Raw genomic sequence first — 23,750 nt, 5'->3', positions numbered from 1 at the left:
GAAGAGATTAATAAGATTCATAAAAAGGAATAATTAATAAACAAAATAAATAAAAAAACATGCATAAAAAGAATTGAAATGAATACAAATAATTTTCGCATACACCATTTGTAATTAGATTATATTATGTTTTAAAATACTCAATCAGTATAGCTATGTTAACTTCGAGATGAAAATACTTCAAATAGAAGTAAACCACATTGATTTCTCTATATAAATAATGCTCAAAGAGGGCTATCTGTCTTTTTAACCAAATGTTTATTATAAAATATTTGCATATTTGGTTTATTAGGACATGCAACCTATGAACCAATCCACATTTCCTATGTGACATAGTGAAGTCAGTCTACAAAACACAGCACAGAGATTTATACATCCAGAGAGACTGGACATTCACTCTTCAGGTGATAAACCTTTCTGAATTATTTCAGGGTTTATTTCTGCTTAATAATATATTACAATAATGCTATGATTGATGATGCGTTTTGTAAGTATTACTGGCATGTTAGATATTATGAGATGTTATGTGTTATGAAGTTTATATATGTTATGAAATTTAACAATGTGGAGTAAGAGAAGAATGTATACATTCAAGTCTTGTAATATTTGAATTCTCTGATTATTTAAATTGCAATTTAATTTTTTTTTTTAAAGGTTGGCTACTTTAATTTCTTTCTTTCTTTTTTTCTTTTTTTTTTTTTTGAGTATGTTAGATTTTGCCCTTTAAAATTTATATTATTTTACTCTATGCTAACAGATTTATACTTCCTCATTCACTGCTAACAACTGAAACTTTTTTTTTTTTTTCAACCTATGAACTGAGAAGACAAAGAAGAAATGAACTCCTCCACACTTGAAGCATCCACAAACTTCACAGCCATGCCATTTTCCCTTATTCCAGTGAGCCTTGTGGACATTTGGGCATACTCCATTAATTTACTGTTCGGTCTTCCTACACACTCCTATATTATATGGCTCATCATTACAGGAACAGGGAATGGAGTTGCATCAGAGTTCTTCAACATTAATCTCTCTGTTTGTGAATTATGTTTTTCTTTTAATAGTTTGTTAATAATACTGTCAAATGGTGAACACAGTCTCAATTGGTTACAAACATTTTTACTAGGTATGACCATCACTGGTCGTCCTGTGTTTCAGTGTCTGATCTCCGTTGAGCGTTACCTGGCAGTGGTTCATCCTGTAACCTTTCTGAAGTACAAACCTCTCAGATATAGAGTGATCTGCTGCACTGTGGTCTGGATAATCACTCTTGCCTCCTGTGTGTGCTGCATGTTTACTATAGCCTCATATGATGCATTTATATTTTCCTTCTCGCTCCAGCTCCTCCTTTTCCTCTCCATCCAGTTGTTTTGTCTTGTGGCTGTTCTCAGAGCTCTGAAGCAGTCAGGACCAGGAGAGAGAGGGAGAGAGAGAGAAGAGGGAAACCACATGAAGAGAAGAGCGTTTTATCTCATTCTAATAATTACTATAAGCATGCTTGTCATGTTTGTCCCATTAATTTTTGGAGGCTTCTTGTCTATTTTCACACAGCTGAATATTCGACCTTTCCTAAGTTTTGGTTTGGTTTGTTTTATTCTGGGTGGTTTTGTGCACTGTGTTCTTTTTCTGCAATGGACTGGGAAACTCTCCTGTGTTTGTTCTTCATGAAACCTGCAACTGTAAAACAAAACAAAAACTACTGAACAACCCTATATTATCTATATGTATACACCTTGTATTGTAATATAAACATTCTGGGTTACTCATGTGAATTGAACTTGGTGAATAATTTTGTCTTTACTCAATAGCTTGTAAAAGTTTATAGATCATACTGTATATTTTTTACAATGCATCCATGCTTCATTTGTTTGACAAATAAAAACAATCACCTGTTTTCATGTCCATGTGTATTCACAATGATAGTTTAGACGTGCATCTTAAATCAGCTATGTTGTGTGAAGCAGAAGATCCAGAAGCAAAAGAGCAGATCAACCAGGATTTATTAACAATTCAGAAAACGTTCAACAAAGGCAGACTGCCAAGCGTCGTCCTCTTGGACACTTGCAGCTGGTAAACAGTGAAAACGAAACAAAGTAGCAGAATCTGGTGAAGGCTCGTTGTTCTCAGTAGCTCGGTCTCGGATCTGGAAGTGCCACAGGTTGTAGATGGAATGTACAATGCCTGGCAGCTGGAAGAAACCAGGCTTGAAGTACAGAGGGCTCAGAAGGTTGGATTTCTAGACGGCTATGGTTGATAAGACTAGGATGAACACACAAACAAACATTAAGGATATCTGGAAGTGAGCAGAGCGATAACGCCACAAAATGGTAATTAATCATCTGACAAAGAAACAAGAAAACAGCAGGGAGAAATAGCAAAGAAAATCAGAGAAGAAGTGCAACAGGTGTGAAAGCAAATCAGCGCGAGCGCTGATAGTAATGACAAACAGCTGAGTCTAATAGGCAACGAAGGCAGAGGGAAAAAGAGGAAATAAGGAGAAAATCAAACCCGGCTCATGACAAGCTAAAACAAACTTATAAACATGAACACCAATGCACAACGTGAAAGCACAAAACACTGCCATTAAACATTCTTTAATTCTAAATATTTTAAAGGACAGTGCTTGCTTGCACAACTTGGGACAACTTGCCCCATATAGTGTGACAACATGGGTTTCTGACACAGCTGAAACCAATTTAAATAAGCATTTGAATTTAAATATTTTGAATTGCATTGTTTTTAAACAAATGGTGGTCTTTTTGAATATCATTTTACATATTTGCATATTTGGTGTTTTAAATTACATGCAACAAATGCTTTTCACATACTCCCTGGTGATGCATTGATGTCAGTCACAGTACAGAGATTATTCCAGAGGGTCTGGACATCCATTCTTAAAGGGGTCATGAACTGCGTTGGTTTATTGTTTTATAATGTTTCCTGGGGTGCACTTATAATGTTAGTTTGATTGTTTGATTGACAGCTTCAGCGCACGCTGCTCCAACGATTGCAAAGGGAGCTTTCTTTGATTGCTTTCTTTATATAATTTAATCACCATTAAATAAAAGATTATTTTCGTCCTACTAAGAGAAACAACGCAAGTTGACGTTTAGTCACGGGTTTGATTTACTGACACACAGACAAAGAACATCTGACTGTACATGAATCATTAATATCAGATCAGGCATTAGAATTAACACAGTTAGTGACATGTTGTTGCTTTACTGTCGAGTCCAGGTTCCTGCACAATATTTTGTAATCCTCAACGCCATGTTTGCTTGGTAGCTCGATCTGGTTTAGTACCACGTAGTCCTATGATACTTAGGCCAAAAAATATATACACTAACAAGAAGCGACACTCAATAGAAAGTTCCATTGAAACACCGGCGCCCAGCAGCAGCCCTGCATTTCCGCCATTTTGTGGTGAAAACAAATCGGCAGTCCAGGAGTTTCTGGCAATATCAGCTGCTTTGATTAAAAAAAAAAACATACATTAAAGCTGAAATCCAACCTGAATGATGACAACACAGAATAAAATACTATCGCTAGTGATCATCAAATCCTTTTTACAGTTTATTTTACACACTTTGTGTTCTTCTACTTTTTTCACAAAACCTTTGCTCTCTAGAAACCCAGTCAGTTTGGGTTAAAAATGTTTTGAAATTCAAGTATTAGCATTATAAACACTGAATTAATAATGTAAGAGTTAAAAGTTTAACACATTGTTAAGCTGATGTTATGTTTGAATATTTCATTCAGCAGTTTCTATTCAGTGTTAAAGTGGATGTTGTTGTGATGACTTTTATTGTGACAGGGGATATAGAGAGAGAAGGGCGGAAGGGAAAAAAAAAGAGATAATAAAAAAAAGACTAAAGAAGATCTCGTCAGTGTCCGAGGGTTTTATTTGTTTATAAAGTTATCCTATATATATACAGTATAAGCCCCAAGAACACCCACAGTATTACACTGGTGGCAGCGGTGTTTTTCGTCGGATATTCGAGTTAGTGATGGGCAAATGAAGCCTCATGAAGCACTGAGGCTTCGCAACCCATTGCTTCACCAAAAGGTTCATTACCCGAAGCTTCATTCAGCATTGCTCACTAGTGACACCTAGCTACTGTGCAAAGAAATAGCAGACAAAATTAATCCTGAGCCTATGACCTGAACAGACATTTGTGCATTGCCTGGGTATAAAATAGGGCTGGGCGATATATCGCATGCGATTGTCACGCGCATTTTGTCAGTAAAGCCGGTTCCCTGATTACCGCTAAATCGCCATCACCTGCTTTCAAATGGAGCGGCATTTAATAGACAGAGCCGTACTTCACTGATAAGCTACGCAATATCGCGTTCATTATTGAAGGCGATTCATCTGCGATAATGAACGCGATATTGCGTAGCTTATCAGTGAACTACGGCTCTGTCTATTAAATGCCGCTCCATTTAAAAGCAGGTGATGGCGATTTAGCGGTAATCAGGGAACCGGCTTTACTGACGAAATGCGCGTGACAATTGCATGCAATATATCGCCCAGCCCTACTACCTGCTGATTTTCTCCTTGGTGTACCCCCAGCAACTTCCAGGGCTACTCCCGGCACCCCAACGGAATATGCGCATTCTATGCTGGGACGACTACGTGCTGCTTTTACCACTGTTGCAGACAACATCCAGTCAGCTGGAGCACAGCAAAAGCATTACTATGACCGTCATATCCGACATGTGGCTTATCAACCTAATGATCTTGTATGGGTTGATCTTCCATCTATGTCAAGACACAAACTCTCTCCGAAATGGACTGGTCCATACAAGGTCTTGAGCAGATTGGATTCATCGGCAGGTGACATTGGAGTAACTTATAAAGTGAAAGACCTGCTTGATTCTGAAAACTGAAACCTTACCGCTCTGCGTGGTCACCTGATCCATGCCCTGTTCTGACACCCCCTCAAAGGGGACGCCCCCCATTTACAGCATTATCAGGCTCCAGACCTTATGTTTCATGGCTCTGCTGCAGATTCAAGAACCTGTTCAGGTTCAGGTTGAACTTTCTGAGGGTTCTGAAGTTGAATCCCATGTAGAACTCCCTACAGAACAGCCAGCAACTGGCATGAGAACAAGGTCAGGATGTTCTGTGCGTCCATCTTAACAGCCATTTCTACGTTCTTGTTCATATACTAGTACATTCCTGAGTATGGGATTGTGTGATGTATGGTTGAAATCAGAGTTGGAGTATTGAAAAAACAAAGAGTTAAAAAGAAGCAAAAGAAAAACTGTCACATTCAAAATGTTATTTGTATTTTTGTAAAAGTTTCATATTCAAATTTTGATTAGTTTTTCTGTACCTGAAATTCTTTTGTTTGAAATTGCAAATGTCTAAAAATCATATTTTGTTACAGATATATTGTTTCTGTTTTGTATTTCAGGAAACGAGGACGTTTCTTTTTTATAAAGGGGAAGTAGTGTAAGAGTTAAAAGTTTAACACATTGTTAAGCTGATGTTATGTTTGAATATTTCATTCAGCAGTTTCTATTCAGTGTTAAAGTGGATGTTGTTGTGATGACTTTTATTGTGACGGGATATAGAGAGAGAAGGGCGGAAGGAAAAAAAAAAAGAGATGTTAGGATAAAGTTATCCTAAAGTTATCCTAATATATATATATATATATATATATATATATATATATATATATATATAGCCCCGAGAACACCCACAGTATTACAATAACAACATATGGAATTAAATTAAGGACATGCATCAGAAAAATTGAATATAACAGCTTGATTTTGTAGTGTTGTCTAATTTCCATTAAATATCTTGTATTTAACCAGAAAGAACACACATGAATGAATGACTGTAACTATATGTTACTGCCTCTGAAATAAAACAATATGCAGCATAACATTGATGTTTTCTGGCTCATCCTGGACTGGCTCTACTCTCCAACACAATGGTGACCCACAAAACACACTTTAGAAACCCTCTAAATCCCAACAGAACATGAAACACTAACAGATCTCTCAAGATGTCGGCATCTTCACTTATTACAATCCAGACTTTATTTCATATTAAAGTTCTTATTGAGAATTAACAGAGGTTTAGATGTTGATGTTTTATTGAATAAAATAATAAAGTTTGAAGTCACCGTTCTGGTGGTCAGTGCTTGCTTTAGTTCTTGACCTTGTTTAGCTCTTGACCTTTGACATTTTAGCGTTAGTATTTCTCAGATTGCTTTAACTGTGTGTTTCTGATACATGTTTGTTATAGCAAAAAATAAACAAAAAAATAAATCTCAGATCAAATGACATTGGTCATTTTTTAAGTGAGGATTGTCATCGTAAAGTGGTCTGACTCACTGATAATAGATTCTGGTTTCAGCGTTTTTCGGTTTATTTAAATTAGAATATTTTACTTTAATTCTACAGGGTTTTGTGGTTGCCATTCATTTGACTGTTTTACCATTTTCCTGTTTTGTTACTGTTGAATTACTGATTATTTTTGTAATTTTACATACATTTGTTTGTAATTTAAGAAAACAGAAAAATACTGTATAAAAATATAGTAAATTTTCTGTAAAAAAATATGTGAATTACTGTAATTTTTCATTAATGTCATTTCATTAATGCTTGCTGCCTTTGACGTCATAGATCCCCACTTTGAAAATCTTGTCGTTTTCTGGGTCTGGTGTCAATTAAAGCTTTTATTGGACTAACAAAGTTTTCAGCTCTAAAACTTACAGGATATTCTTATAGTATGATGATCTCTTATATGTCAAAAGCTCAAGGAAAATTAGATTTCTCAGTTCATCACCCCTTTAAGGTGACCAAGATATTTAAGTCATTTTATTATTATAATTATAATGCTTAATACTTAAGGGATAATGCAAGTCAGGATTCATTAAATTAATTTCAATATGGTAGTCCTGTCTTGGTTTATTTTGTGATAATGACAGACTGGCTGTACATTATCCTGCTTGTTAAATGGCACCAAATAAATAAATACATTAATTACCAGTATATTATCTTTAGGCTTCCACTAAGAAAAAAGTGTTAAGAAAAAAAAAAAAAAAAAGTCTACAATTTAGGCTTACAAAGCATCGGCCTACCAACAATGTGAATACTGCAACAATATTACCATAATATTAATAGCCCACTGAAGCCCCCTGTCTTAACTGAGACTCAATAACAATAGCGTGTGAGTCTGAGGAGCGATGCAAGACTTTAACGTAGCTTTGGTTTCAGTTCCCAAGTGTACGGACTGCTATTGATATGGCATTGTATGGACAATGTAAATATTAGGAAATATCTGACTCATAAATGAAATGCATGTTAAATTATACTAACACATTCTCCATTTTTATAGATTGCAATTTTAATGTTTTCAGCTTTTTTTAGACACAGAAGAAATTAACTCCACATCTGAAGCATCCACAAACTCCACAGACATTGATTATTTCCTTTGGCCAGTATGTGGGCATATGGCATCAATTTCATGTTTGGTTTTCCTGCACACTCCTATATCGCATGGCTCATCATCACAGGAACAAGGAATGGAGTTGCATCAGAGTTCTTTAACCTCAAACTCTCTGGGTGCGAATTATGTTTTTCTTTCAATTGTTTGTTATGTGCACTGTCAAACTTCGTTCAACTTATGGCTTTAACAACATTTTTAATTGGAATAACCATCACTGGTCATCCTGTGTTTCAGTGTCTGATGTGTGTTGAGCGTTACCTGGCAGTGGTTCATCCTGTAACCTTTCTGAAGTACAAACCTCTCAGATAGTGAGTGATCTGCCCCCGACAGCAACATAGTGTCGGGCCAGATCCAGCCCACATCTGGTCCTACACCACATGTACCAGATGTGGGCTGGATCTGGGCCACACTATGTTGCTGTCTGGGTATAGAGAAAGAAAGACCCAAAAGAAGTAAGATATTTGCAGAATGAAAGGAGAGGCAGAAGCAGAAAGCCAAGAGCAAAATAAGAGCACATATATGCAGGAAATTTACATCCTCTTAAAGGTGCAGTGTGTAAATTTTAGCAACATCTAGCGGTGATGTTGCAAACTGCAACCAACGGCAGCTCACCCCTCTCTTTAAAAGCAAAATAGAGAAGCTACGGTGGCCGTCTGGCTGACACAAGTCGCAGATGTCGTTGTGTGAGAAAGCAGAGAGTATAAGCTGCCTCTAAAAACACAAACGATTTAGAAGAACAACAACATAGTGATGAAACGGGCTCTGTAGAGTGTTTGTCCATTTAGGGCTGCTGTAGAAACATGCTGGCGCAAAATTACAACTTGGAGGTTTAAATTGCAGTTTTTCTTGATTGCGTAAACACTATAACCAGGCTTTTGAACTAAAATTTCAAAACCATAACACCATTTATCAAAAAGGACTCCCATTTCCCTAAACTATAAACACTATTCCCCTGTTTTGACACATGAATCAGATTTGTTGAACTGACACTGCAAAACTCTAGATGCAAATCCCTTCATTTCTCATTGTCTACACCATGTTGTCATTTAGAACGCACTAGCATTCAAAATTGTTCACTCAAGTCAGCATAGATTGAGCTCAATTATCACACAGTTACCCACGTGGAAACACTAAGAGTCAGATTGAAATGTGAAATGTGAAGAGATGTGATTGAAAAGGTCGAGGACACCAGAGAGGAGGAGGATGAGGATAAGCAAAAGCGATAAGGAGTGGAGGAAGAGGTGAAGGAGGAGGAAGAGGAGGAGGACGAGGATGAGGATGAGGTGCAAGGAGACAAGGAGTCTCAGATGAAATTCATGCCACTATTTGACCATGTCCTTGTACATGGTATAACTATGAGGGAGGATGGGCAATGAGTTCAGCCAAACTTAAGTTGCTTCACCATCACCTCGATCATAAGAACCTTCAGGGAGGAAAACAGGTAGGTGTATAGTGTACTCTACTGTAACTTTTTAATGCTGTACTCTGTTACAACACATGCATCAAATTGCCTTACATACAGATAGAGTTTCTGTCTGCTTCCATTTTGTAAAAAAAATCTTACAGTAACAGTAATCAGTTTTTTTTTTTTTTTGTAGGATACAGAGACAATGGAATGGAAGAAGCCTGACTAGACATTTCAGTTGATGCGTGCCAGGGGTGGATCAGGCACGCAAGAGGATTTTGCTGCCTGGATAGGGCCAGTATAGCCTGTGATGTTGATGAGATTATCTGGCCTGTCCCAGACCAAAGATGTGATGCTGGGGCAGAATATTTTTTGTTGTTGTTTGGTGTATTGTACTGTACAGTACATTAAGGAATAAAAAAATGTGCAAATGTATACATGTGTTCATCATGTGAAAAGTTCCTTGAGGGGGAGAAACACAAGCAACACAACTTATTACTGGTTTATGTTTTTGGTTTTTGTAGTATTGTTTTGAATTTATCTCACCAGTGTGTAAGACTATGTTGTAGTGTGTGTATTTTTGAGGGCTTGTGTGTGATGTCTGGGTAAAGTTTGGTTTTTCAGCAAGAGTTAATGGTTTTGAGTGTAGAGCTTCATTTTGACCTGAAAATAGGATGTTTGGGGAATTGGGTGAGATGTTATGGATTTGTGTTTACTGTTTTGAGAATATGAGGCATAGTTTCAAGAAATGTGTTTAAGCAATCAAGAAAAACTGTAATAATTAAAGATATACATTGTACTTAATGTCAGCTTGCTTATTTTGCTCAAGACAACAATTTAATAAGTCCACATGTCATAAAAACAAGAATCTATGTTTCTAACCACAGATTGAGAGCTGTACCAACCACACAACTTTGCGATGCAGTTTGTGAATGTTCATTTGAACTATGGTTTTCGGGAAACACCAAATCACTGAACTATGTTACATTTATGACACGTAAATCCCTCGTCGCTGACAGAGAGAGCTATACTGAACATGTGACAAACTGAACACGAAATAACACTGGGAGAGGATGACATGACTCGCCGTGTTTGTAGGCTGATCCGAGTTACCACAGCTGTTTGATGAACGCGTTGAAAAAGGAGCGCGCGAGACTGATGAAAAGTTAACAAGCTAGCGAGATGCAAACGCGTTGTAACAGCGATTTAGATTCAAAGATTACAAGCTAGCGACGTCAGATTAATGTGGTAGTTATGTCCCCTGCCTGTTTGTTTCCATGGTCACTGATTGCTTTAGTATTCTGTTCTTGTCAATTTTCTCTTTATTTACACAGTTCACAGTGTATTTAAGCCCTGTGTTTAGTTTGGTTAAGTTGTCTGTTATTGTCACGTTTACCCGGTTGTTCTGTTTGTTTACTTAGTCAAGAGCATTTTGTTTGTAGATATTTTGTTTAATAAACTGTTTACTTCAATTGGATCCTCTCTCTCCTTACCTTGCAACCAGCATGTGACAATAATATTCTAAATGTGTGGCCACATGCATTTGAGGGCTTTCCGCACAATGAGTGAATATTAAATATGAATCTGGGAATGATTGTATTGTTTGATTTCAATTCAGTAGGGTTTGAGGTAAAAAAAAAAAAAAAAACATTGCAAAGAAGCTATTTTATGGATGGTAACTAATATTATTGTTGAAATGAATTACTGCCCAACACTGGTGATAAATAAAATGGAATACACATAGGAAAAAGCTGATGATTTGATTTATTTACATTTATGCTGTTATGTATAGATTTTGCTGAAAAATGTGTTCCCAATGTGACAACAACGTAGGCCCATGTGTGACGACATTCAAATCAAGATTTCTGTCAGTATGCGACAACATTAATCATACAGAATGAGGATAATACTGAACAAATTTCAACAAAGTGACACGTATATAGGCTTAGTGCAGATTTTTGCTAGGACTTGCTGCTTTTTCAGTCTCGCACATGAGCACCACTTTTAGGTGTGTGATATCAAGTTTGAAGAAGTTTTTAAATTCAAAACATGTCTTGAATCCTTGCTTTTTTTTTATCCAAACATTAAATTCATGGATGAAGTCCATGCAATACACGATTTAGCGGCGCCATCTAGCTGCTGTGTGTGTGTAGGACATCTCAGCTACTTTAATAAGTTTGGCAAAATAATCCCTTTTCAACTGTTGGCTATACAAACAGGAAATGATTAAATGGATAAATAATAATAATAATAATAATAATAAACTGATAAAACCAATTTCCTTATGTCCAGAGCTGATCATATGCCTCATAATGTGACACTAACCAATACCATGAATTGTGAACATGCAGTACTGAATAACCACATTGTTTTCTATACAAATAATGCTGACAGAGAGCTATCTGTCTTTTTTAACCTAAAGTTTATTACTTTAAATATTTGCATATTTGGTTTATTAGGACATGAAACCTATGAACCTATCCACAAATACTCTAGTGACATAGTGAAGTCAGTCTACAAAACACAGCACAGATATTTATACATCCAGAGAGACTGGACATTCACTCTTCAGGTGATAAACCTTTATGAATTATTTCATGGCTTTTTTCTGCTTAATAATATATTATGATAATGCCATGATGATGCATTTTGTAAGTACTATTGGCATGTTAGATATTATATTTTAATTATTAATGTGGATTAAGAGATGAATATATACTGTACATCCAAGTCTTGTAATATTTGAATGCACTGATTATTTAAATTGCAGAATTGATTTTTTTTTTTTTTTTTTTAAATGGCTACTTAATTTCTTTCTTGTTTTGAGTATTATTTTATTTATGCTAACAGATTTACAACAATTGCAATTTTTTTTTCTTTGCAAAGACCAAGAAGAAATGAACTCCTCCACACATGAAGCATCTACAAACTCCACAGCCATACCAGATTACATATTGCTAGTGAGCCGTGTGGACATGTGGGCATATGCCATTAATTTCCTGTTTGGTGTTTCTACACATTCCTATATTATATGGCTCATTGTCACAGGAACAGGGAATGGAGTTGCATCAGAGTTCTTCAACATTAATCTCTCAGTTTGTGAATTATGTTTTTCTTTTAATAGTTTGTTAATAATGCTGTCAAATGTTGGTCACAGTACCAATCAGTTACAAACATTTTTCCTTGGTATTACCATCACCGGTCGTCCTGTGTTTCAGTGTCTGATCTGTGTTGAGCGTTACCTGGCAGTGGTTCATCCTGTAACCTTTCTGAAGTACAAACCTCTCAGATATAGAGTGATCTGCTGCAGTGTGGCCTGTATAATCACTCTTGGATCCTGCTTGAACTGCATGTTTACTTTAGGCTCATATAAATTTCATGATTTTTTCTGGTCCTTCTCTGTGCAGTTCCTCCTCTTCCTCTCCATCAAGTTGTTTTGTCTTGTGGCTGTTCTCAGAGCTCTGAAACAATCAGGACCAGGAGAGAGAAGGAGAGCAAGAGGGGAGGAAAACCACATGAAGAGAAGAGCGTTTTACCTCATTCTAATAATCACTTTAAGCATGCTTGTCATGTTTGTTCCATTCATTTTTGCTGGTTTCTTGAACTGTTTTCACATGGCTGGATACTGATCCTCACAGAAGTTTTGGTTTGGTTTGTTTTATTTTGGGTGGTTTTGTGCACCCTGTTCTTTTTCTGCATCGGACTGGGAAACTCTCCTGTGTCTGTACGTCTTAAAACCTGAAACTGTAACAAAACATTGTTACTAAACAACCTTAACTATATTACAAGTAAACCTTATATTGTAATATAAACATTCTGGGTTACTAATGTGAACTGAATAAGTGAATATTTCGTTTTACTGGATTTCTCTGAAAGATTATGGATCACATTCTGTTGTTTTTTATCGTGCATTCATGCTTCATCTGTCAAAGATGTGATTTGTGGTTTGTATAGTGTTTGTTTGTCAAATAAAACAAACTCAGACAAAAGGTCACCCTTTTTCCATGTCAGGTTCATTAAAAATAAAATAGTTTGATAAAATCCAGAGTATTGTATCTAACAGATGAACATTGTGAAGATCAGATTATAGAGAAAGAAAGACCCAAAAGAAGTAAGATATTTGCAGAATGAAAGGAGAAGGAAGGGCCAGGAAGCAGCAGCAGAAGAAGCAGAAGCAGAAAGCCAAGAGCAAAATAAGAGCAAATATATACGGGAAACTTACATCTTCTTAAAGGTGCAGTCAGGCCCGGCACCACGAGGGGGCAAAAGGGGGCATTTCCCCCTCAGATCTGATTTGTGCCCCCTCAGTTTCAATTTGTCCCCATTCACCCGATTGATTTTAACTTTGTTAATGCGTATACGATCACACCGGTGTGATGAGAAAGTTCAATATGCCACTGCTAAATTCAAACCTGCTTTCGCGCTGCTAGCGCTGAGCCAGAGATCGACGTGCTCTGTGCTTTTCATATTTCACAACTATTCAGTTTTCAACCACATGTTTATTTGAGGTTTCAGACTTTTGAATGAGTAGGCTATATATAAAAAAGACATTTATAGTTTGTTAAATGCAGATTCCATACACTTATATGGAAGTTGCGATAATCCTTTAAATTATAATTTGACGAAGTTGTTTATTCATATCAGATACAATGCGTATGAAACAAAGTTTACTCTCTTATCCCAGTTCACCAACCACTTACGTTTATTTCGGGAAAAATGGATGAATTTATGTAATGTAAATCCGATAGATCCTCTGTTTTATCAACTAACCTGATCAGTAAAGGCGTTTAAACAAAACACATTCACTTCCACATATTTGACAATCGAAAAATATCATATAATTCATGATATAGTTAACAAGTTTGTGAATATTTTAAATAAAAAAGGAAAAACATAATAAACGCGATACCTGTAGCTTGGCTGCATGATGCGTTGCCAAGGAATGATTTTAAAATAATGTTCTAAAAAAAACAGGGTTTCCCAAACGGGGGTTCGCGAGGGAATTGCAAGTTGATGACAAGCAATTAATTAAATTATAATTAAATCATTAAAAATCAAACAAATAGACTAAATAATATTCAAATAAAAAAAAATCTAAATTTGGCATCCAAACTTAATATTTTATTTCTTTATTCTGCATGTGACCATTCAGTTACAGAACTGAACGCATCATCTGCTCAATTCAAAGTGGGCTGAACGAGAGTCGCGCCTCACATTGCCCATTTCGCCTCACCTTTGACTGACAAGATGATGGAGGAAAATTTGGTTTCAGAGAGAAATGTAAAAGCGCCTATTTAAGCGAGTTTGTCATTTGTACTGTTTTGTTGCTGTGTTTTTTATTAAGAATAATAATGAACTCATCATTAATGAACCCATCATTAAAATGCGTTCACGGGCGTTCTTAGCCATGCGTGTCCACTGGTGCGGTGCACCCTCCCACTCCCCTGAGCCCCCTCCAGAATTATGAATGCCCCGCCCAGTTTATTTGTCCTGGCGCAGGCCCTGGGTGCAGTGTGTAAATTTTAGCAACATCTAGCGGTGAGGTTGCGAACTGCAACCAACGGCAGCTCACCCCTCCCTTTCAAAGCAAAATAGAGAAGCTACGGTGGCCGTCTGGCCGATACAAGTCACAGATGTCATCGTCTGAGAGAGCAGAGAGTACGTTAGCCAGTCAAGCGATGAGGTTTCTTCATACTTCTAACAAAGAACAGTCTCTGCTTATAATAAACCAGATGACCACTACTACTACTTCTTCTTCGTGTGTATTCATCTTAGTGACAATGCAAGCTGCCTCTAAAAACACAAACGATTTAGAAGAAGAACAACATAATGATGAAACACGCTCTGTAGAGTGTTTGTCAGTTTAGGGCTGCTGTAGAAACATGCCAGCGCAAAATGACGACTTGACATGGAGGGGGACCCACAGTGTATGTATAGAAATGGCTCATTCTAAGGTAATAAAAACATAACGGCTCATTATGTAATGTCTTTATCTTTATACACCACTGAAAACATAGTTATGTATATTATATTGCATTTCTGTCAATATATCCTTCCACCTTTAAACTTATGTTTTGGTCTAAGAAAAGGTCAAACAGACTAATCCATTATGTCATAGTTGGTGTAACGGCTGGGTCGGAATGACTGGTCAAATGTCAACACATACACCATTTGTAATTAGATTATATTACGTTTTAAAATACTCAATCAGTATAGCTATGTTAACTTTTGGATGGAAATACTTCAAATAGAAGTAAACAACATTGATTTCTATATAAATAACGCTCAAAGAGAGCTATCTGTCTTTTTAACCAAATGTTTATTATTTTAAATATTTGCATATTTGGTTTTTAGGACATGCAACCTATGAATCTATCCACAAATACCCTAGTGATAGCAGTGAAGTCAGTCTACAAAACACAGCACAGATATTTATACATCCAGAGAGACTGGACATTCACTCTTCAGGTGATAAACCTTTATGAATTATTTCAGGGCTTATTTGTGCATAAAAAATATATTATAATAATGATATGGTGATGCATTTAAGTATTATTGGCATGTTAGATATTATGAGATTTTCATTATAAATATGGTTATGAAATTTAACAATGTGGAGTAAGAGAAGAATGTATACATTCAAGTCTTGTAATATTTTAATTCTCTTATTTAAATTGCAGAATGGATTAGGCTACTTTAATTTCTTTCTTTTTTTTTGAGTATGTTAGACTTTGCCCTGTGAAATTCATATTATTTTAATCTATGCTTACAGATTTACACTTCCTCATTCATATTGGTAACAATTGCAACTATTTATTTTTTTTCAACCTATAAACTGAGAAGAAAAAGAAGAAATGAACTCCTCCACACTTGAAGCATCCACAAACTCCACAGCCATGCCAGCTTACTTTTTGGCAGTGAGCCGTGTGGACATTTGGGCATTCTCCATTAATTTTCTGTTTGGTCTTCCTACACACTCCTATATTATATGGCTCATCATTACAGGAACAGGGAATGGAGTTGCATCAGAGTTCTTCAACATTAATCTCTCTGTTTGTGAATTATGTTTTTCTTTTAATAGTTTGTTATTAATGCTGCCAAATGCTGGTCACAATATCAATCAGTTACAAATATTTTTACTAGGTATTACCATCACCGGTCGTCCTGTGCTTCAGTGTCTGATCTCCATTGAGCGTTACCTGGCAGTGGTTCATCCTGTAACCTTTCTGAAGTACAAACCTCTCAGATATAGAGTGATCTGCTGCACTGTGGCCTGGATAATCACTCTTGCCTCCTGTTTGTGCTGCATGTTTATTATAGCCTCATATAACTTTTATGCATTTATATTTTCCTTCTCCCTCCAGCTCCTCCACTTCCTCTCTATCCAGTTGTTTTGTCTTGTGGCTGTTCTCAGAGCTCTGAAGCAGTCAGGACCAGGAGAGAGAGGGAGAATGAGAGAGGAGGAAAACCATATGAAGAGAAGAGCGTTTTATCTCATTCTAATAATTACTGTAAGCATGCTTGTCATGTTTGTCCCATTCATTTTTGGAGGCTTCTTGTCTGTTTTCACACAGCTGAATACTCGACATTTCATAAGTTTTAGTTTGGTTTGTTTTATTCTGGGTGGCTTTGTGCACCCTGTTCTTTTTCTGCAACGGACTGGGAAACTCTCCTGTGTTTTTTTCTCATAAAACCTGCAACTGTAAAGCAAAACAACTACTGAACAACCCTATATTATCTATATGTATACACCTTTTACTGTAATATAAACATTCTGGGTTACTTGTGTGAATTGAACTTGGTGAATAATTTTGTCTTTACTCAATAGCTTGTTAAAGTTTACAGATCATGTTGTGTAGTTTTTATAGTGCATCCATGCTTCATTTGTTTGACAAATAAAGACAATTAATCACCTGTTTCCATGTCCATGTGTATTCACAATGATAGTTTAGACGTGCATATAAAATCAGCTAAAACAAACTTAGAAACATGGGGGCATTCAGAGCAAAATTCCAGAGATAAGAACATCTCGGTTACGACTGTAACCCTAGTTCCCTGAAGAGGGAATGAGGCGTTGCGTCTAGAATGATGCTGTGGGAATGCTCTGCGTGATTGCGTCGTGAAGCACCTGTGAAATCAGTCCAATGGCATGATGGAAGGTGGATGACGTCATGACCGGGCACCCAGACCAAACAATGTCAGCTTCTGATAGGCCTAAGCAAGTCGATCACAGTCATGCTGAAAGTATGGCAGGGTGACGCAACGTCTCGTTCCCTCTTTAGGGAACTAAGGTTACAGTCGTAACAGAGATGTTCCCTTTCAAGCGTTGCGTCGAGAATGACGCTGTGGGAACGTTTATACCCAAGCAGCCAGTCTTGTTTAAAACCAGGCAAGCACAACTAAGACAAAGCAACTGGGACCCAGGGGTGAAGCCCAAATCTAGGTTGTAAAACCTGATGAATGTGTGTGGAAAAGAACCAGCCCACCGCATCACAGACCCCCCTATTAAAAGGCTTTCAAAGCTGCCATACTCCTGATCTGACACACCACAAAGGTAACACCAATGGGTTTCTCCCCAAAGACACCACCCAAAGGTGTGTGGTAAGCAGCTAGGCCATCACATAAACCCTTAGAGTGGAGGGGGACAACCCTGCAGAGAATCAATTCTGCAGAATTTCCAGCGCTGTACCAGCCGGGTAGTAACTGAATCCTGTTCATGATTTCCGTCAGTTTCCTTGTGCAGGGAGCTCTGGAGTTAGTGTGGTCTTACAACCTCAGTTGAGAGACCTGAGTCTATGAGTTGGGCTTCCTCAGAGGCCAAACCCACACTTCCATAACTTTGCTCTCCAGAACACCCGGGAGTAGAATGATGTGTACAAACAGCTTCAGCCACGTCTGCACCTCCATATGAGCTCCACCACCTCGGGGTGGAGTCTCCATTCCCCTAAATCTGGTGCCCAGGGATGTAGAGCCCGAGTCATCATCACCAGGCAGGAGCCAGGAGGAATGATAACCCATCCACAGACTCTGAGCGACCATCCATGATCACTCCCCAGTCCGTGAGGGAAGCATCTGTCGTAACCATTACGCAAAGACAAGGAGCTCCCAGCACAGGACCCTGGGCCAAGAACCAAGACCAAGACTTGATCATGTGGAATGGGTTGCCCCTCAAGGGAAACCCCTTGGTCTTGAGCCACTACTGCAAAGGTCTTATGTGCAGCAGGCCAAAAGGTATCCCGTTGGACGCAGCTGCCATCAGACAAAACAGTCTCGCAACAGTGAGTGACTGGCCTAGTTATCTTGCTCACGGCTGTGTGGATCGAACCGATACAAGCAGGAGAAAGACGTGCCTGCATCGTCATCTAATCCCACACCACGCCTGAAAAAAGTGGTCCTCTGAAATGGAGAAAGCACACTTTTTGTTGCGCTCAGCCTTATCCCCCCATACTTTCACGCGGGCAAGGATGACATCTCGATGCCGATCCGCCATCTGCTCACACATTGAGCCAGAAAAACGGGTGCGTTTCCCACACTGTTAGACCTTGCTGTAGAAAAATGGCCAAATTCTGAGAGTAACAAACCACTTTCCATTAAAACAGAAATATACTGTAGAAAACACTGCATTCTAGGTAATATTTGTCATTTTCGAGAAAATAGCCTACAGGAATATGAGTTAATATTGTGAGTTAACAACGCTCAAAGTCGACACTCAGAGGCTGTGTTCCAAATCACACCCTATACCCTCATTCACCATTCCCTACATTGGTTCACTAATATAGTACACTTGACAGAGTGAATGAAAAGAAGTGAGTGAATTCAGAAACTTTATGAACACCTGATAAGCAGAATCACTGAAGGACAGAGAAACAAGTCCAGAAAAAAGAGAAGAGATGAGCAGAAACAGAAGAACTACAACTGACTTCAGCCACGCTGAGTGTGAAACCAGTTCACAAACCAGTTTGACATATTTTTTTTTTTTTTTCATACATGTACAGAAGTTCTTGTTGAGAATTAACAGATATGGATGTTGATGTTTTATTGAAAATAAAAATGTATTGATGTCACCATCGTGGTGACCAGTGTCTGCTTTAGTTGGGCTCTTGACTCTTTCACATTAACTTTCTCTGGATGCTGTAACTGAGTGTTTATAAAACACATCTGTTATGGCAGGAAAAGACCAACATAAAGTTGAGCAGGTTTTTTTTGGCTGTTGTAATGATTCTGTAATCATCTGGTTCTGCTTGTTAACAGCAGGTGTTCATCATTAATGTTTAATCATCACTTAAATATTAACTTAATTATCTCACTGCAACACAGCATCAATGTTACTTTTACTCTGTAGTGTGGACACTAGAGGATGTTCCTCTGGGGTTGAAAGGGTTAAAGGTGTAAGATAAAAAGACACACCCACAAGATGTATTTTAACAGTAACAAACTGTAAGTTAAAAAACAGTTATGTACTGGCAACACTATTGCCAGTAGTTTACTGTAAAATTGAGTTTTGCGGGTCACCATTGTGCTGAAGAGTAGAGCCTGTGCTTAGGTTCAGGAGAAGATCAAGAGACATTGGTGATGTGCTGCATGTTGTTTTATTTAACAGATGGTGATCATTTCTTTATTTAAAATGTTTTTTTTTTTTTTAACTCTAAAGAAATAAGTTCATAATAATCATATGCTCATATTATTAGCATATAATAAAAATTAGTTTGTAAATTTAAATGGCTCTCTGACAATTTGAGGAAGTTGGTTTCTGCAAATGAAATGAGGTAACACAAGTTTTAATTTAGTGCATGGTATCTTTACAGTAACATACTGTATATTACAGTAAATAACTGTACAATCAATAGTAAATCACTGGCAACAGTGTTGCCAGTATTTTACTGTAAAAAAAGCCCAGCAAGGTCTAACAGTGCATACAATGATGTAACTCACTGCTTCACTGCCATAGTACGACGCATCATTGAACAAATCAACTAGCTAGTCACAACTGTTTCCCGAAACTGTATTATCGCAATCCTGTCGTTTAGCCATGTTGGTGAATGACGTCACAGGTGGTGGAGTAATAACTTATTTAAATGAATCAGTTTGAGATCGAATTAATGCTAGATTTTTTTGCTATGAATTACAGACATGGCATCTGAGGACTAATTCTCAATTTTCTCAGTTATTTTGCTTTATTTCCAGATTCAATCATATGCTTTTTCTTACATACGTACACAACTGCACACTCTTCAAAACGATGCTTAAAATCTCTTGACAAACTAAAATATTTAAATGACATTTTTATATATTGGAAATTAAAGATTGTACTTAATGTCAGCTTACTTATTTTGCTCAAGATAACGATTTAATAAGTCCACGTCATAAAAACAGGAAACTATGCTTCTAACCACAGATCGAGAGATGTTGTTCCAACCACACAACGTTGCGATGCAGTTTGCGAATGTTCATTTGAAGTATGGTTTTGGGAAACACCAAATCTTTGAACTATGTTAGTAATGATGGAACTTGCGATGTTAGTTGGCTAACGATGCCTTTTGGAAATGCACCCCAGTAAGTTAACTTTTGGATGAAAATAATTAAAATAGAAGTAAACCACATTGATTAAATAATGCTCAAAGAGAGCAATCTGTCTTTTTAACCAAATGCTTATTATTTTAAATATTTGCATGTTTGGTTTATTAGGACATGCAACCTATGAATCTATCCACAAATAACCTAGTGATAGCAGTTAAGTCAGTCTACAAAACACAGCACAGATATTTATACATCCAGAGACTGGACATTCACTCTTCAGGTGATAAACCTTTCTGAATTATTTCAGGGGGTTTTTCTGCTTAATAATATATTACAATAATGCTATGATTGATAATGCATTTTCCAAGTATTATTGGCATGTTAGATATTATGAGATTTTCATTATAAATGTGGTTATGAAATTTAACAATGTGGAGTAAGAGAAGAATATACACATTCAAGCCTTGTAATATTTGAATTCTCTGATTATTTAAATTGCAGAACAGATTTTTAAAGTAGGCTACTTTCATTTCTTTCTTTTTTTTGATAGTATGTTAGACTTTGCCCTGTGAAATTTATATTATTTTACTCTATGCTAACAGATTTATACTTCCTCATTCACATTGGTAACTATTGCAACCTTTTTTTTTTTCAACCGAACTGAGAAGAAAAAGAAGAAATGAACTCCACACTTCAAGTATCCACAAACTCCACAGCCATGCCATTTTCCTTTTTTCCAGTGAACCTTGTGGACATTTGGGCATACTTCATTAATTTTCTGTTTGGTCTTCCTACACACTCCTATATTATATGGCTCATCATTACAGGAACAGGGAATGGAGTTGCATCAGAGTTCTTCAACATTAATCTCTCTGTTTGTGAATTATGTTTTTCTTTTAATAGTTTGTTAATTATACTGTCAAATGTTGAACACAGTCTCATTTGGTTACAAACATTTTTAATAGGTATAACCATCACCGGTCGTCCTGTGTTTCAGTGTCTGATCTCCGTTGAGCGTTACCTGGCAGTGGTTCATCCTGTAACCTTTCTGAAGTACAAACCTCTCAGATATAGAGTGATCTGCTGCACTGTGGCCTGGATAATCACTCTTGCCTCCTGCTTGTGCTGCATGTTTACTATAGCCTCATATAACCTTTTTGGATTTATATTTTCTTTCTCACTGCAGTTCCTCCTCTTCCTCTCCATCCAGTTGTTTTGTCTTGTGGCTGTTCTCAGAGCTCTGAAGCAGTCAGGACCAGGAGAGAGAGGGAGAGAGAGAGAGGAGGAAAACCACATGAAGAGAAGAGCGTTTTATCTCATTCTAATAATTACTGTAAGCATGCTTGTCATGTTTGTCCCATTAATTTTTGGAGGCTTCTTGTCTATTTTCACACAGCTGAATACTCGACATTTCCTAAGTTTTGGTTTGGTTTGTTTTATTCTGGGTGGTTTTGTGCACTGTGTTCTTTTTCTGCAACGGACTGGGAAACTCTGCTGTGTTTGTTCCTCATAAAACCTGCAACTGTAAAAAAAAAAAAAAAAAAACTACTGAACAAACCTATATTATCTATATGTATACACCTTGTATTGTAATATAAACATTCTGTGTTACTCGTGTGAATTGAACTTGGTGAATAATTTTGTCTTTACTCAATAGCTTGTAAAAGTTTATAGATCATGCTGTGTAGTTTTTACAGTGCATCCATGCTTCATTTGTTTGACAAATAAAAACAATTAATCACCTGTTTCCATGTCCATGTGTATTCACAATGATAGTTTAGACGTGCATCTAAAATCAGCTAAAACAAACTTATAAACATGGGGGTCTTCAGAGCAAATGTTCAGAGATAAGAACACTAATGCACAACATGAAAGCACAAGGCACTCCCATTAAACACTCTTTAATTCTATAGTGAAAAGTAAAAGTAAACAAATCTTACCCATATCATTGAACCATAACTTATTTTGAAGGAAAAGAAAGTAGATAACACAGTACAAGAAAATGTTGTGGTTATCCTGCTTGCACAACTTGGGACAACTTGGCCCATATAGTGTGACAACATGAGTTTATGAAACATTTGAAAGCAATTTAAATAAGCATTTGAATTTAAATATTCTGAATTGCATTGTGCTTTAAACAAATGGTACTCTTTTTGAACATCATTTTAAATATCCTCCTGTTTGTGCAGCATGTTTACTTTAGACTTATAGAATGAATTTATGTGGTTATTTCCGATTCAGTTCCTTCTCTTCCTCACCATTCAGTTGTTCTGCTGTTTGGCTGTTTCTCAGAGCTCTAAAGCATTCAGGACCAGGAGAGAGAGGGAGAGAGATGAATGAACAGAAGAGCTTTTTTAATCTCATTCTAATAATTACTATAAGCATGTTTATCATATTTTTCCCATATATTGTCTCAAGTTTGTTCACCATTTTCACACACCAGAATACTGAAGCTTACAATGCTTTTGGTTTTGTTTGTTTTGTTCTGGGTGGTTTTGTGCACCCTGTATTTTTTTTGCACCGGACTGTTAAACTTGCCTGTTTCTGTTCCTCATAAACCCTACAACTGTAACAAAACAATTTTATATTATATTCCTTATATTGCTATACAAACATTTAAGGTTATGTGATTTAATTGTTTTTACCAAATTCCTTGTTGTTTTTACACTGCATCCATGTGTCATCTGTCAAAGATGGAATATATAAGCACGTATTGTAGTTTGTTTAAATGTTTGCTTGTCAAATAAAGCCAATTAATCTCTGACAAAGGGTCACCTGTTTCCACATCAGGTGTTAGTTCCAAAGAATAGTTTAAAAACGTGTTTATAAATTGAGCTAAAACAAACCCACAAACAAAAGGATCTTCGGACATTGAGGATGCACAATAAGAGAGCGCCTAAAAAAAAAAAGTTGCCTAAATATGTTATCCACTACACAGTCTCTGAAACTTTTAAAAGTGTACATATTTAAACAAGAATAGGCATTTTCTTGTGTTTACTAAGTAAAAACTATTGTTTACTAAGTATTTGCATATTTAATTCAATATTACATGCAGCCTATATCCATTAATTTCTTATAGTGACAGCTGTACACATCATAGTGATTTAGATACCTCCCGAGGGACAGCAAGCTGTTATTGTTAATTATTATTGTAAATGTACAGATTTTACATTATTCACATTGATACAAGCCAGTAAACAAAGCCGAATGTCAAATTACGATAGGAAGTGACCCTTCGACGGGAGATTGATTTACATGAATATAGTGAATACTGAACATAGTGCACAAATGACATACCGGTACTACTTTTGTCGTAATTTTTGTCTTATATGTCAGCCTGTTCTCACTTGTTTGATACTG

Source organism: Megalobrama amblycephala, linkage group LG18 (genome assembly GCF_018812025.1).
Source record: "Megalobrama amblycephala isolate DHTTF-2021 linkage group LG18, ASM1881202v1, whole genome shotgun sequence".
In the NCBI taxonomy this organism is placed as follows: domain Eukaryota; kingdom Metazoa; phylum Chordata; class Actinopteri; order Cypriniformes; family Xenocyprididae; genus Megalobrama; species Megalobrama amblycephala.
Note: the sequence above shows the minus strand (reverse complement) of the source record.